General features: G+C 48.0%; 1 protein-coding gene across 5 annotated transcripts in view; it reads left to right on the top strand.

Moving 5' to 3' along the window:
* The window catches only part of CYRIA (CYFIP related Rac1 interactor A), a 103,409-nt gene that overhangs the window by 47,252 nt on the left and 40,563 nt on the right, over positions 1-15,594 (top strand). For 3 of the 5 annotated variants that reach the window (XM_025454612.3, XM_025454613.3, XM_049095664.1), the window contains one exon: positions 7,469-7,564. The gene's annotated coding sequence lies outside the window, so the exon portion shown is untranslated. Of the gene's footprint in view, positions 1-2,838; positions 3,081-7,468; positions 7,565-15,594 lie in introns of those variants that run through there. The other 2 variants (XM_025454614.3, XM_025454615.3) reach the window with 2 other exon arrangements.

Below are 15,594 nucleotides of genomic sequence, written 5' to 3'. Positions count from 1 at the left end.
AATAAATAAATAAATAAATAAATAAATAAATCTCTCTTTTTTTTTTTTTTTAATTGCAAAAAGGGAACATGTTCTCTGCCCAGGGAAGTCAGGGAAGGCTTCCAGGAGGAGCCAGATGAGCTGGGCATTGAATAGTGAGTAGGAATTGGGATCCAGGCAAGAGACACCGCTAGAACAGAATAGCACTCTATAAATACTAAATACGGGCCGACATTCAAACAACTGTGGTAGTGGTGGAAAGGAAATAGCCAGAGTGATCATCACGCACAGATAATGCCTCAGCTCTGCTTTTTAGAAACCATTAGTAGCCGCCTCCTCAGCCTCCCACCTTGTTCCCAACAGTGATTAAAAATAATCAGATTGACTAATTTTGAGTTGCTCTCTCCTCTGACCCCATGGAGGTGTCAGTAAGCAGAGTAGGAGGAGAGGGACCACAGGAAGGAGTGGAAAGAGGTGGAGGAGGAATCCAGCCACATCTCCCGGAAACACGAATGTAAAGGCACAGCAAACTTGCACCAGGGCTCTCCGGAAGCAAAATTCACCTTTACAGACAACTAGGGCTGCTGCTTCCCAGTGAAAACTGCAGAAAAGGTTTAGAAGTGTGTCTGTCCCTCTACCTTCCTCTTAGGAAAGAGAAAGTATATACACACACATATATATATTTATTTTATTATACGTAAAATAGATATTCAGATTTATATGTGTGTATGTGCATGTGTGTAAAATATATATGTAAAAATGTCTATATTAATATATATAAATATATATACCGAGACCTGTATCTGTGTGGGCTCTGTGTATGCATCTATAGGTACGTATACACACAGACACACACGTATGTATTATTTGGAACCTATTGTAGCCTAACAGAGCCTGGCACCAACACCCTCTGGCCTCATGGGCCAGCCGCAGGGTGAATGGGTGGGTTGGGAGTGGCCTTGCACACCTCCCTGGGTGCTGCGGTCTGCGTGCTTCCTGGCACTCGGGGTTCACAAGCGCACCAGGATGCCAGTTACAGAAGAGGAAACCGAAACTTTGAGCCACGAAGCAGCTTGTCCAAGGCCCACAGCTGTTATGTTAGGTGGTCAGGAGTCAGGCTGTCTTGTGATTGTCTCCTCTTCTCTCTGCCTGCTGTGCCACCCTTCTGATAACCCAATGAGATGGGGTTAAGAATCATCTTGGACATGGCCCTCGCCTAAAGCTCAGAAATGTGGAGCCGGGCAGAGCAGTAGCATCCCATCAGAGAGGCCTCTCCAGATCCCTCTGGTGCCATCAAACTCTCTACATTTTGCCCTGCAGGTGTCTGTTTACATGCTTCTGGGGACAGAGAGCTCACTACTTGATAAAACAATTGGTTCTAGTTGGGGAAACTGGGGAGCCTTCCCTCCTTACAGAGCCATCTTTGAACCTGACTTTGTCCCCTTTCTGGTAGGTGCCCAGTGTGGGGCTCAAACTCATGACCCTGAGATCAAGGGTAGCATACTCTGCTGACTGAGCAAGCCAGATGCCCCCTCATTCCTGGTAGGTTTAAGTATCTCAACATCAAGCAGCTTAAGGAGTGAGTGCTTTGCTCACTTTGGAATCTCTGGGAGACCCAGACAGCTCCATGACATACCCCGCTCTCCAGTTCTCCTCTTAAAGAATCAGGAGAATCAGCCAGGGCTTCCTCATCTCTTGCTTTTAGGGGATCTATGAGTTCTTCCTGGGGGGCTAGGCTGATTGGAAGACAAAGCAGTTGGGTATCTTCTCTTGTCCCTCTAAGGAGAGACCTCACCATGAGCTTTCTCCTGCCTTCTTCACTCCGCTACCCTGGCTGTACTGGAGGGTAAGCATTTCCTCTGGATGCCATTAACAGACAGAAGGTGAAGTTTGAAAAGGAAGGAGGGAAAAAGCATGGCTGTGGCATCAGGGTTGTGGCACTGAGTCACCATTTGACCTTGGACCTCCCTTCCCTTCTCCATCCACTACGAGGCAGTTGGGCTTGATGGTCTAGGGCTTTCCCTTTACGAACTTGACCCCAGAGAGAGTCATTGAATGCTGTTGAATCCGCATGTGGTCCAGCAGGACCCTGGTGTGGGGTTCCTCATCTGCATCACATCACATCATCACTGCCAAGTGCCCTTGGAAGGTGAGAAACCGGACCCCTTACCTTTGTGTGGCACCCAGGGCCTCCATCAGCCTGGGAGCTCAGAATGGCTGATGCGGTTCTCAGAGTAAAAGGTCTCGGCCTGCACCCCCAACCCCATCCCGATGCTGGGAGCCTTGGTGCAGCTGCCACCCTCACTCTGTCCCTCTGCTCCAGTCTTCCCGCTTCCTGCAGCTCTGTTTGTGCTCCTTCTCTGCGCTGGAAGATAGGAGAATCAGCTTGGGGTGCTTGGCTTAGCCCTAATGGTGAGCCTGCCTTTCTCTGGGACTTGGAAGCTGCCGGCCCAGTGGCCCAGGATGGGGACCTCATCTGACCTGCAAAACAGAGTCAGGCCCAGGCTGCACATGGGCAGAGATGCTCTGGGGAGAGAACTGTTACTGTGGAAAGTAGGCTTGGAACGTGTCTCCTGCAGAGACCTGCCTTCCCAGCTCGTCGCCACCTTGCTCTGCTCCTGACCATGCTGCTGGTCCGGGAGGAAGGGGAGCAGGGAAATCTAACTCATTTTCTTTGGTTTCCAAAACATGGGATACATGAAGCCTAGAAATGTGACGACATTTGCAAAGGCATGTGTCCCTAGTTTTAGGGAACGACACACGGTCATGTGCATCGGAGTGGACTTTAGGTGAGGTCATCACGAAATGCTTGTATGGCATTAAGGTTAGGAGCCCAGACTGGAGCCGCACCGCCTGGGTCAGAATCCTCCTGTACCGCCCGCTAGCTGGTGAGCTCGGACAGTTACCACACCTCTCATCCAACAGTTTCCTTGTCTGTAAAGTGAGAAAGCCCATTGCACCTGCCACTTAAGGCTGCTCTGCTCATTAAGCCAGCTAGTCTATGTAAGTGCTCCAAGTGGTGCCCGGCACGCAGGAAGGACCCAAATCACATTAGTTGTTTTTATTTCGATCTGAAGCCTTAGTCAGATATTTTATTAAAGGTAGGTTTGGGGGATGTGCTGTGGGTTCAAGCATTGAAAAGGTATTTATTAAGCATCTTCTGAGTGCAGAACTATTCCTAGAGAAGGAGTTTCGAAGCTGAAGTCAGCAGCAGTGATAAACACTCCAGCCTCGGACAGGTGGCACTGTCTGGCTGTTAGAACAACCAGAGCATCTTAGGGGAGCAGAGACAGCCGGAGAGATGCCTGAACCAGGAGGCTTCTGGGGGGGAACAGGGGGTGGCCAGGAGGGGATGGAGGCAGGAGACTGGAGGCAGATGGTGGGGTGTGAGAAGAAGGGGGAGCTCCACAAAGATGATGGAGGGATGGGGGAGCCCTTCTGACCGGGAGGAGGGGGAAGAGCCAAGGAGAGAGGGATCTCCTGAGAGGGCTGGTGTTGATCCGGGCACCCCAAGGGCAGCAGGGGATCCCTGCACTTAGTCCTGCTCGGGGAGCTCAGGATGAGCTAGTGGAGGCCCCAGGGCCCAGGCAGGACGGGAGTGGGCCCCGCTGCCCCACACTGAGAGAGCACAGGCCCCTCTGTGTGCAGAAGAGCCCTGGCCGGGCCTCCTCTCCTTGAAGGGCCCGACAAAGACTCGCTTGTTCTCCCCTGACATCAGACCTCGCCCTCAGGACTTCTCTGTTCTTCTGGGGCAAGATCTCACACAGTGATAATAGCGTGAAAGGGAAGGGAGGGAGCAAGTGAAGGCTGGCTCAGGCGTCGCCATGCCAACCCGCTCCCCAGCAGAGGCCAGGAAGGCGCCCCGCGTGCGCCTGTGCCCCTCGTGGGTCCTGCAGGGGACAGTGCCCGGGGGCCGAGCGCCTGGTCCCAGCCGAATGGGAGCCGCCGGTCCCGGTTCTGAGAGGGGCCAGCTGCTTGGTCAGCGATGGACAGACTCTTAGAGGGTCAAGTGAATGATCGCTGCATAGAATGGTTTGGTTGTTTTCTGGTTCTTTTTCCTTCTTCCCTTAAGTAAAGCAAGTGTTGCATTTAAACACCTGGGTTGTCGATTTGAACAGAGATTTATAGAGAGAGTTTTGCCTTCGGAAATTTCAGAAAGGCTTACTGTTCAGGTGGCTCAGTGCGTTAAGCGTCCGACTCTTGGTTTCGGCTCAGGTCATGATCTCAGGGTCGGGAGATCAAGCCCTGCATGGGGCTCCGCGCTCGGCAAGGAGTCTGCTTGAGATTGTCTCTCTCCCTCTTCCCTTCTACCTACTTCTGCTCTCTCTCGCTCTCTCTCTCTCAAATAAATAAATAAATAAATCTTTTTAAAATATTTTTTTAAAGGCTCACTCTGTAGAGCAATCTGTGAGAACATCCGGTCTAGCTTCTGTCTGATTTTTTTTTTTTTTCAGTGAGTAAACCAAGGCTGGGACAGTAGGAGGCAGTGTGAACGATGGGAAGAGTCAAGCCTTCCCAGCCATCTAGTTTGGGCTCCAGGACTGGGATCCTGTGCACTTACTGAGGACAAGACCTGGTCCACAGCAGGGCTCAGATAATCCTATCTCTGATTATTTTCTGAACTTTCCCTAGTTTTCCCTGGTGTGCCCAGTGGGATCCATAAATGAAACACTCATAACACAAAATACATGTTAAACAGTGCAGGAGCAACTCCTCATTTCCTTTGCCCTAAAACAAGCGCTTACTTTTGAGCTATGGGATGAAAAGGGGATTTGACACTGGAGCTTCCAGTCCTTAGTCTAGTGGAGAGCTTCTCAGACGTATGGCCAAGGCCACAGGTTAGTCTCCTAGTCTCCTTCTAGTCTCCACGGTCTCTCCACGGTGCTTCCCACACTCCACTAGGCACCTTAGGACCTGAAGTCATTTAGTGGGTTCTGAGCTGGTGCAAACCACAGAGCAGCCTCAGACTTTGTATTTGAATAAAAATTTACCATCTTCAGGTAGGATTAAAGAGCAGCCTAGACTGTGCTTGAACCGTCTCTGAGACTTCGAGCCCCAGAGCAGATGGAGAGCAAAGCTTTTACATTTAGTCATTTGTGGCCACAGACACCAGCCTGGAAACCCCAGCTGCAGGGTAAAGTTTAAATCAGGATAGTGCACGGTTGAGTCATCGAAAGCAGGGCTGGCCTTTAACATAAATTTGGAGATAAACTCGGTGAGTTTGTTTGTTTGGTTTCATTGTGGTCTCGGTGGATCAATCCAAACAGGGAAATCCCACGGTGACTTTGCTGCATTCTCTGTGTACTGTGGATTTCCTGCAAGAGCATCCTCTCTGTGAAAGCAACATTGTGCTTCTTATAGAAATAAGCTGTCTGTAAGCACAGGGGGAGGGGGCACAGTCACCAGTGGAGGATCTCCCACTAGCATAATTTACACTTCCTTGGGGCATCTGGGTGGCTCAGTGGTTGAGCATCTGCCTTTGGCTCAGGTCATGATCCCGGGGATCCTGGGATGGACTCCTGCATCAGGTTCCCTCCAGGAAGCCTGCTTCTCCCTCTGTCTATGTCTGTGTGTGTGTGTGTGTGTGTGTGTGTGTGTGTCTCATGCATAAATAAATAAAATATTTTTTTAAAAATTTACACTTCCAGAGTATTTTCCAGTTGTGCCGAAGTAAACTATAGAAACTCATTTTGATAGGCTTGGGATAGAATTTCAGCCTTTCCTCCCCCCAGCCAACCCCCCCTGTTTTTTCTTTCTCTTCCACTCCAGCTGGAGTCAAGGTGATTCAGCCACAGGCCATGTTTCCCTTGGTGGAAAACGTGACTTAAGAAATTAGCAAAAGCAGCTGGGGAGGATGATTACTTACCCAAATGGTTGAATCTATTAATCCACACCCCCATCCCCCTCCACCACCACCCCGCATGCCACCCCCTGCCAATGGCCATGGCTCCATTGCTGGCAGACTGGTTAAGAGCAGTCCTTTTGAAATGACCTTGAACAGGAATTAAGTGAATTCTGGTGTTAAGTAAGCACTGGGTACTACGACTGTGGGTGTGAACACTTCTTACTACTAAGGGGGGAAGCAGGGGGTGGCCAGGAGGAATAACATTTAGAAAATATCCAGGACTTTGAAATCCATCCCCCTGCTTTGTCCTTTTTACAAACTTCTGCTTTTGCCCTGCTTTTGCACTGCTTTTACCCTGACCCGGTCTGGCAATTTTAATGTGGGATGATAATGCCCCTTAGTGGAGAGCATGCTTAACTGCAAGCTCTTGGGTTTGCCCAAAGAAAACCTCTGTTTTAGCAGGAACACATCATTTTCCCAGTTCTGAAAACTAAACAGGGTACCTGCTTTTGAAGGTCATCGTGAGAATCAAATGAGATAATGTGCAGTCAGCGCTTAAAATAGCATGGAGCGCAGGACTGCCAGTGGCTGTGACAGTGACGATGTGGGGAAGCAGGGGATGAATGAGGTCATCTCTGGAGTCCCCAGGATTTTAGATTCAGGGCCCTCTGTGTCAGCAGTGACATGTCGTAGGAAAGGTGACTGAAGTACATCCTCAGCTGAGACAGGACTCTCTCCCAGCTGGCCCACCTGCCCGGAGGCGGGAGGCAGCAAGACCCACTTCAGAAAGTGCACCCACGGTTCAGCCTTACATATTCCCACTGTGCAGGAGTTTTGATTCAAAGAGGCATCCACAGGGGCGCCTGGGTGGCTCAGTCGAATGAGCATCCCACTTGATTTCTGCTCAAGTCACATCTCAGGGTCCTGAGATGCAGCCCCATGTCTGGCTCTGCACTGAGCGGGGAGTCTGCTTAAGATTCTCTCTCCCTCTCCCTCGGTCCCTCCCCCAGTTCTCTCTTTCTCTCTCTTCTCCCCCCCCCAACAAAAAAATAAACAAAATGTTTTAAAAGCAAACAAACAAAGAGGTATCCCCAAATGGGAATCCACAGTCCTGAGACATGTTATTTTGTCCTGCCTATCCCTGACCTTGGGCCTCTCCCAGCGCGGCCTCCGAAGCTGATTGGCGGGGCCAAAGGTGGAGACAGTCACAGGCTTCTCTTTGTGAGAACTAGTCGCTGGCCATCTCCACCACGTGGGTGAGGCAGGCTGCTCCCAAAGCCTCTGCCTGTCTTTAGTTCACTTGCACATTACTGAGGCTGGAACTTGCCTTTTAGATGACTCAAGTTTTCTTTCTTTCAATTTTCAAGCATAGCGTGAGATCCCTGTCTGTTACTTCCTATGCCAGAAACTAGTTATATCTTAATTAAACTAGGTGAAAGGAGGAAAAACATTTCCTCCTCTCTCCTTCCATCCTACCATCCCTCCTTCATCCCTCCCTCACTCTTTCACCCTCTCCTGCCTGCCCGTCCTCCTTCCTTTCCTCTTTCTCTTTCTAAGTAAATGGCTGGGACTCAGATCTTGGATACACCTTTTGGCATTCATGCTCTCACTTCTGCACTCACTATTTTTTTTTTCATTTATTAGCAAACACGTATTCCCTGAGTGGCCTGCTGTGGATTCAAGCATAAGTCCTAGCTCCTGTCCTGGAGGTAATCACCTTCTAGGAAAAGAGGCAGACAGGTAAGTGGGAGTGACTGGAATGTGGAAGGCTGGTGTGTGAGGACTCCCTGGGCTCTGGTGAGAGGCAGAGGGCAGAGGACACCACCTCCCACCCTGAGAATGGGACAGACATCAGTTCAGGCCCCAGACCAGCGGAGGATGGAAGTCTACTTGGCAGAGAACTATACTGAGAGCAGGTGTAAACGCACATAGGAAAACCAGTCCCACCGCTTCATCATAACCAGAAGACTGGGATCTTCCAAGGGATCTCAAAGCTGAGCCTGTGACACCTGCTACTCCCAGGACCCCTCATCTCCACCCCCACCAAGGGGGTGTGATCTCAGCGGTGAGGGACCTGGGGTTGGTTTCCCTCCAGCTCCCGAGTCTCACCAGTAGCCGGACGTCCACTGACAGTTTCTCCCTCCTGACTCCACACACAGCCTCCTTTTACATGAAGCCTTCCAGTTTATTCCAGCCCAGATGAGTCACCTCTTCTCTTGCACCCCTTTTCCAGAACACTTTCCTTTCACCCAAATCACAGTCTTCCCTGGAAGGTTCCGTCCTTTACTGTGGGCTTTGACCATGGTTTCTTGCCCTCACTGGATTGTGCTCTCAGACCACTGCAGGGACTGAGTCTTATTGAGCAGTTGCCTCCAAAATGAGCAAATGTTTGTATGTTTATTCCTTAACCATGCATCAACTTTCAATACTCTATTAAGGACTGTGCTAGGTATTGAAGATATTAGGGTCATTGGAAGGAAGAGGTCACTTAAATTTGGGAGCAAGTGGCACGGGTGAGGAGAGGTATTGGAATTCATTGGTGGTGGGAGATCAGCTAAATTATATTGAATATAAATTGGCAGATAACCTGGCAAAGCCAGTGGAGTTTTGGCAACTATACAAAATCTTTGGTTATGTGGTACTTTCTAGAAATTTTGAAAAAAAACAAAACTTATTATTAATTCCAAGGAAATGCTGCCATTTCCTGGGCAATGTAACTCGACATGGGATCTGTATTAACATCATGGCTTTGTCATCTCATGGATTTTTTTTTTATTTGAAATTTGAAAGCCAAAGGACAGAGCTCTGGTATTTGCAAATTATCCCCAGTCTAGTGCCTTCATGTTGCAGTTGTGCTATTATTATAATTGTAAGGAGACCTGATTTGGGCTTCTAGGGTTGGGACATGGCAGGCCCTCAATTGCTTCTCAAATTCCAAAGGAAAAGGGGCCGAATTAGAGAATGTCATATTAGACCTTTAAATACACAGGAGAGATTAAACCAGACTGTCCAAGCATCGCTTCCTAGAGCTACTTTGGGGCCACTTTGTTGAATGGATGAGATTCATTTGTAAGTTTGTATGCCTATGCGTTTCATGACATTTGCTGCGTCAAACACACACAAGGGCTTGAGAACAGTTTCTCTGACATAGTATAAGCATTCCACCAGATTCCAGAATTACTCCCTTTTCACAGACTAACTCTGTAGCACCCCCTGATTGCAGCAGTGGACAATTTTGATACAGCACGGGACATTTGAAAGTGCCGGGGCTCTAGCCTCACTGTCCTTGCCTTATAACTTGAAATCCAAATGGCTTTAAGAAGCAAGAGCAGGACGGCTCACAGAAGTGCTGTTAGTATGTAATGCTGTTGCATAAATGGAAGGTGCATCCCTATTCTAATTAACTTAGCTCATGATTTGGCACTAGGTTGCCTGGGTATATATTTGGAAATTGTCACCCATTTTCACTGTATAAAACCCTAGGATGTTGGGACAAGGGGGAGTTCCCAGATCATTGAGCCAGTCCTGGTGGGCAACAGATGATAAGGATGAGGCTCAGAGCAAGGAAATGACCTTCCCCAAGGTCCTGTAGCAAATAAGTGACTAAAATGAGATTAGGACGCAGAGCCCATGACTCTCTGCACACTCGGTGGCATTACAGAGGCATTATAGTCCATGGTATGTCCTGTGTCCTTCGAGCCTTGAGTTACACAATAACCATCTGACCCACCCAAGGCACCAAGCTGTATTTCTGTCCAGGAATGTCCCTCCCTGCTTCTGCTCTATGGTTGCAAAGTTCCTCTATAATCAGTCCTCAGCTGCTTCTTCCGACCTTCTCTCCCCCGACCTTGCTCCCCCCTGCCCCCCCCATACACAATGCATTTTCTATCTTACAATTTCATACTGTTCCTCATTAGGACCATGCTCATTGGTTATGCATTTCCCCATCCCTTGTAGTAACCCTTCTCCCTCATTCTTATGCAAATGACCGTGTCTGACCAAAATATTAGATGACCTGAGAGCCTCTCCTCCCATGGGATATGGAGGAAAAAATTTGTTGACAGAGAAGCTCCATGGGGTCATGGGAACTTTGTTCATGAACGAATGACTACATTCATCCAAAATTATATGTAAGTGTAGTGTTCCTATTATGTGTCGGGCCCTATCCTAGGAGTTGAAGGTACATATGTCAATGGTAATAGAGATTTAAATGAAAAAGACAGTGGGGGTCACGTAAGGTGAGGTGGGGTGAAATCCTATTTTGGACTAGGTGGTTAGGTTAGGCTCCACTGACAAGTGGACAGAGGCCTAAAGAAAACCATACAGATATACTGGGGGAGAGCATTCTAGGCAGAAGGATTAGCAAGTGCAAAGGTCCTATGGCACAAAGATATGTGATAAGTTCAAGAAAAATGGTGGGGAGGCAGAGGTGGCTGAAGCAGAGTGAAGGACAGGAAGTTGCAGGAGATGACTCACTGTGGGGTACCATCACATAGGGCCTTGTTGACTGTGATAAGGACCTTTTTTTTTTTTTTTTTGCACCTTACTCTAAGTAAAAAAAGATACCACTGAAAGGACTTAAGCAGAAGAATGCATGATGCAACTTTTAAGGTATCATTATAGCTGCCAGATAGGCAATTAACCAAGAGGTTGGGAACTGACAAGACCAGAGTTGGGGAATCTATTTAAGGGACGAGTATGATATTCTGGTCAAGAGGTGATGGCTTGTGGTTTGGTCTAGGGGCATTGGTGATGAAGGGTGTGAGAAGCAATGAGATTCAAGATATATCTTTAAAATGTTGCTGATGGTATTTGTTAGGTTGGTTATGGGCTATTTTAAAAGAAAGAGAGAAGTCTAAGAGAACACCACCTTTTTTAGACTGAACATCTGGAAATATAGAATTGCCATTGGCTGAGTTGGGGAAGACTGGAGCAGGGAAATTTTTGAGGAGAGATACCAAAACTTTAGTTTTGGGCATGTTGAGTTTCACTTGTTTATTGGAGTCAAGTGGTCAATTGGATATACAAGTCAGGAATTCAAGCGAGATGAACGCAACAGGTATGAATTGGGAAGTCATCGGCATCCATGTCTAAGATGGTATTTAAAGCCCTCAAAAATATTAATAGTTGTGTAGGAAAGAGGAGCTCTTCGTCATGGCCAGGAGGACAGAACTAGGACCAGTGGTTGGAACAAGAAAAATAACAAGAGTAGCAGTGAGTTATGACAACTCACTTACGCATCTGGCTGCTTACCCGTGCTGTCTCATTATTTCTAAAAATCACCCTTGAAGAGGTTAAAATAATCTCTGTTTTACTTATATTGAAACTCCACCTCGGGGGGGGGGGGGTGCGGTGAAGTAAATGTTGTTAAATACATTGATTAAGACCATTAATTACCCAGCGCATAAGCTGGCTGAGCTGGGATGCATCCCCAGTCCTTGTTGCCGTTGCTAACCCTGAGCATCAGTCAGGAAGCAGATCACAGCTCAGCTTAAGGAGTTCAAGGGCATGGCCTTTCTCTCATTTTTGAGAAACACCTTTCAGCTGAGAATTTCTGCCAGCAAAAGCCCCCTCACCTTCAAATTAAGCATGGCCTGAACATCGGACACTTCAGGGGCCACGGAAATAAAGCCTGAGGGGACACACAGTGCTGCCCATGCCAACACGGCACATGGTGTAAAGCAAGGGGGGACAATTTGAAAAGAGAGTCACGCTTCCGCTCTAAGCACCAGCTACAGTTTTAAGCAAAGACATTGCCAGGAGGTGCTTGTTGATGTCCTTTCCTAGTTCCAGAGGTCAGAGGACAGCGCCCACCCTCCCAGAAGCAGGTGTTCATTCCACACTGGCCATCTGCAGGCACTCTGCCCTGCTGTCGTCTCGGCTAGGCCCTGCCGCAGGCACAGGAGCGCTAGGAGAGGAAGATCGGAGGGGCAACGTGACTTGTCCAAGGTCTGCAGCTGATACATGGTACTGTTGAGATCTGAACTACTTTGCAGACTCCCAAGCTCCTGCCTATTGCACTGCACTGCTTAGGAAGGGACGGGAGAGAAGAATCTGGACTGCTGAGAGCACCTTGCACCGGATCAGCCCCGTGTCCCCAGCATGTGGTTCCGGGGACCGCCAGCAGAGGGGACCACGCACCCGGTTTCTCCAGCCCGAAGCCATGTTGAATGAGCAAATGTCTGCAGCAGACTCTGAGATCTAAATGTCTCCTTGGCAGGAAATCCTCGAGGAGCACTGCGGGGTTGTGCAAACAGCCTTACAATGTCCGCTTGTGTGTGTGCACTCGGCTTCGCCTGCGTCGCCCACAATGCTCTGTTTTTTTTTGGATAATGGGGCTCTGTGGACCCATACGCCTTGTCATGCAAAGGGAGGGACCTGTATTTGTCATAAATGGGCTCTTGTATGATGAATGGCCATGCGAATGAGCGCAGCAGCCGTTCAGCACCCAGCTTCACGTCTTCACCGAGGCGGTGGTCTGAGTCGGCTTTCTCCCCTTGCTCCAAAGCAGCAGTGCAGTGTTTCTTGCTAAAAGGGAAATGACTTGTTTGCATGGTGGCTGCAATTTTTGCTACACGAGACAAGAGGGGCAGAAAACGAGTTTTGTGGTCAGGAGCTGACTGCATGCCCTGTACTACTCTAGCTACTTAACCTTCATTATCTTTATTTACTCAATAGCAACATTGCAAAGGAAGTGTTATGATTTGCATTTTACACGTGAAGAGAACTCAGATTCAGATCAGGAGAGCGACTTGTCCAAGGTGTCCAGAGCCCATGCTATTCCCACTGAAGGACTCCCTTTCCTTTGCAGTGCGGTCCATGGTTCACACACTTGAAGATGCCTTCCTCGTCCTGTCTGATGCCCATACACTGAAATCGGTGGTTTTAAAACAGATGAGGAATTTCCATTCTGGGCTTTGGTGTGTCTACAGTACCGCCTGGAATTACATACAAAAATAATATGTGGGTCTGTGGGTGTGTGCATTTTTCTGAGAAGGCTGATTTTTGACAGATTCTCAAAGTCATCTGTGATCATAAAACTACAGAGTCAAGCACCCAAAAACATGTCTATTTTGGGAAATGCTCATTTTCCCTGACCTCTTCCTCTTCCCAATGACTATTTTCTCTGTGGAGTTTACTCAGAGCTGACATCTCACTGTTGTTGCTATGCCGTGACTACTCATCTCACACTTCCGATCCGTTTCAGCAGACATAAGTGAAGAGGGCTGTGTGCTGGACCTGTGTTTGGTGCTCAGTGGGGAGGAGTAGGGAGGATGAACTGAAATGGGTAACATTCTGAAAATGAAGAAGACATAGGCCTTGAAAGAACTCACAGCAAGGAGGGTGGTTCATTCAGCCTGGGAGTCAGGTAGGAGGTTTTGGGGAGGAAATGCTATTTGATTTGGGTCTTGAAACATAGACAGATCATCGGCAGGCAGAGGAGAGGGGAAGGGCATTCCAGGCAAAGGGAATAACATAAGCAAAAGGGGAAAAAAAAAAGCAAGAAGGAGGCCAGAGCTGTTGGCACTGTCCATATTCTTGTGTGACCAAAGTACATAGTGTTCAAAACAGCTGAAACTTGAAAGGGAGATTTGGGTCAGATTTTATGGCCCTGAATAGCATCTTAAAAAAAAAAAATTGTACTCATCTTATTTTGACAGCCAGCTTGGAAGATATTTATGCTAAAACATGCCTTCCTTCTACCCAACTAACCTCACGTCCCACTCAGCCATGGAGTCTGCCTAGGGAAGCAGCTTCTTGCACAAGAGCCACGTCTCCCATTGCTCAGCAAACCCACCCCACCCACCTCTCCCGTTCCAGCCTATGTTGATGGTCTTCATCATTTGCTTGGGGTTGAAGCCAGGGATTTTATTTGAAATGTCAGTTTGGTTTGCCATGAACAATGCTTTGAAATCAAGCTGATCACTGCCTTCAGAAGCTGAAAACAAAAGCAGAACCACCTCTGCCTCTGAGATTTCAAGGGAGGTTTTCAGGCCCTTAGATGTCCTTAATGCTTGAGGTGTAATGGAGCATGCCTACCTCCCTTGGCTTCAGATTCTTCTGGTTTTTAGTATATGTGAAAGGGCTTTTGTTGGTCTTTTTGGAACTTTTATAATTTTTGACATCCCACGCCCCCCAAAATAAATTTGACCTGCGAAGTAGTAATACCCCTAATGCTTTGACATGTCAATTCCAAGTCTCCTTTGGTATACAGGTAGGCCCCAGTTTAAGAAATCTCAGCATCTGAAAATCTAGACTTACAAATCAAGTCAACCCACGGCACTGGGATGGGTGGGATATTCCAGGGGGCTTTCACTTCCCAGAAGAATTCCTTTCAATAGCACCTCCCTGTGCGTCAACCTGCTAGGTCGTATTTCACCACCTGACAGTAAACTATGGAGGCCAAGAAACTTCAAGGACAAATGTGTGACACAGCTGCCTATGGAATGAAAACCAGACAGAGACAAGGAGAAATCTGGGTGTTTTTTTTTTTTTAATGTTATGTTGTAAGATAGCAGAAATGGAAGAGATTTAATCCACCAACATTCGTCTTGCACGTGGCATTTCCTGTAACGTGCTCGGAGACTGGTACGTGATCTGATGTGCTTAGAGTATCCGGTGATGCATTAGTGGGGATGAGGGAGGTGGAGATAGTGACTGGAGGTGATAAGGAGATACTGTGGCAAAGGGAAGGCATGGAGAGGGGTGGATCTCCAGTTGATGTGAAAGTTAAGTGGATAGGCTTTGGTCAGAGAATGGATCTGTGGTGTGTAGTAGGTGCAGAAATCTCAGATGACACTGGTTTCTGGCTCATTCAATTAGTTGAAGGATGGTGCCTTTCACTGAACAAGGGTTGGGAGGGGATCTTTGCAGAGGATCTTAAAACCCTCCCCCAAATCACTGTGCTTTCAGGAAATTCGCTTAGATTTACACTCCTGGAGCTGAGGAGGGTCCAGGTGGGGTTGAGAAGTCTTCAGCATATATATGGGTAAAAAAACTGGGAGTCTGGACCGTCTCATCTGGGAGGGCAGGAAAGGCGTGAAGAGAGACAACTGGAGACTAACATTTAAAGGTTAGATGGAAGAAGTGGAAATTTGAGGAGGAAGAGGAGAGGAGGAAGGAGCAGAGGTCTTCCAGCATCTCGGAGAGGAAGGGTTTGATCCAGAGCGCATGTACCAGGACTCCTGGGCAGCTCCTCCGCCAGAGGGAGGGACCCCCTGGCACTTGTTGAGCTACTTCCCTGAGAAGGGATTCTGGATAAGGGGGATTTATCATCCCAGAGAATAGACAGTGCTTAACTACATCACTGATGGTCAGAACAAGCCAAATTTTTAAGTGACTTCTCGCTGTTTCCTTTTGGTTTCTAGACTGAACTGAGGCCATCCCAGAGAAGTCCAATAAATACCCAACACAAGTGGCATTTCCAAGACTAGCACTTAGGTCCCCAGGCTGCTGGCTCTGCAAAGGGTCACTTTCCCTTTGAAATTAGGCAAAACTGGCCTGGGTGGGCTGAGACTGTCAGCCCTCTTTCTGGATAGCCCGTTTTCTCATAACCATTTTCTTGATTTCACAAGTGAAAGGGAACAAATTCACTAATGACTTCCCAGCGGTGGGCTGGTCCAGAGCAAAGCCCCAGTTTGATCATTTCCACCTTCACTAACATTTGAAATTGGGGGGCATGTTGACATTCATTCCCTGAAAAAGAATCTGATTTTTGCCCTCGTTTCTTGGAGGCTTTTTGCTGCTCTAATATTGATGTTTATGGGGTA

The sequence above is a fragment of the Canis lupus genome, chromosome 17 (assembly GCF_003254725.2).
Source record: "Canis lupus dingo isolate Sandy chromosome 17, ASM325472v2, whole genome shotgun sequence".
NCBI lineage: Eukaryota > Metazoa > Chordata > Mammalia > Carnivora > Canidae > Canis > Canis lupus.
This window is presented reverse-complemented; position numbering and strand designations above follow the sequence as displayed.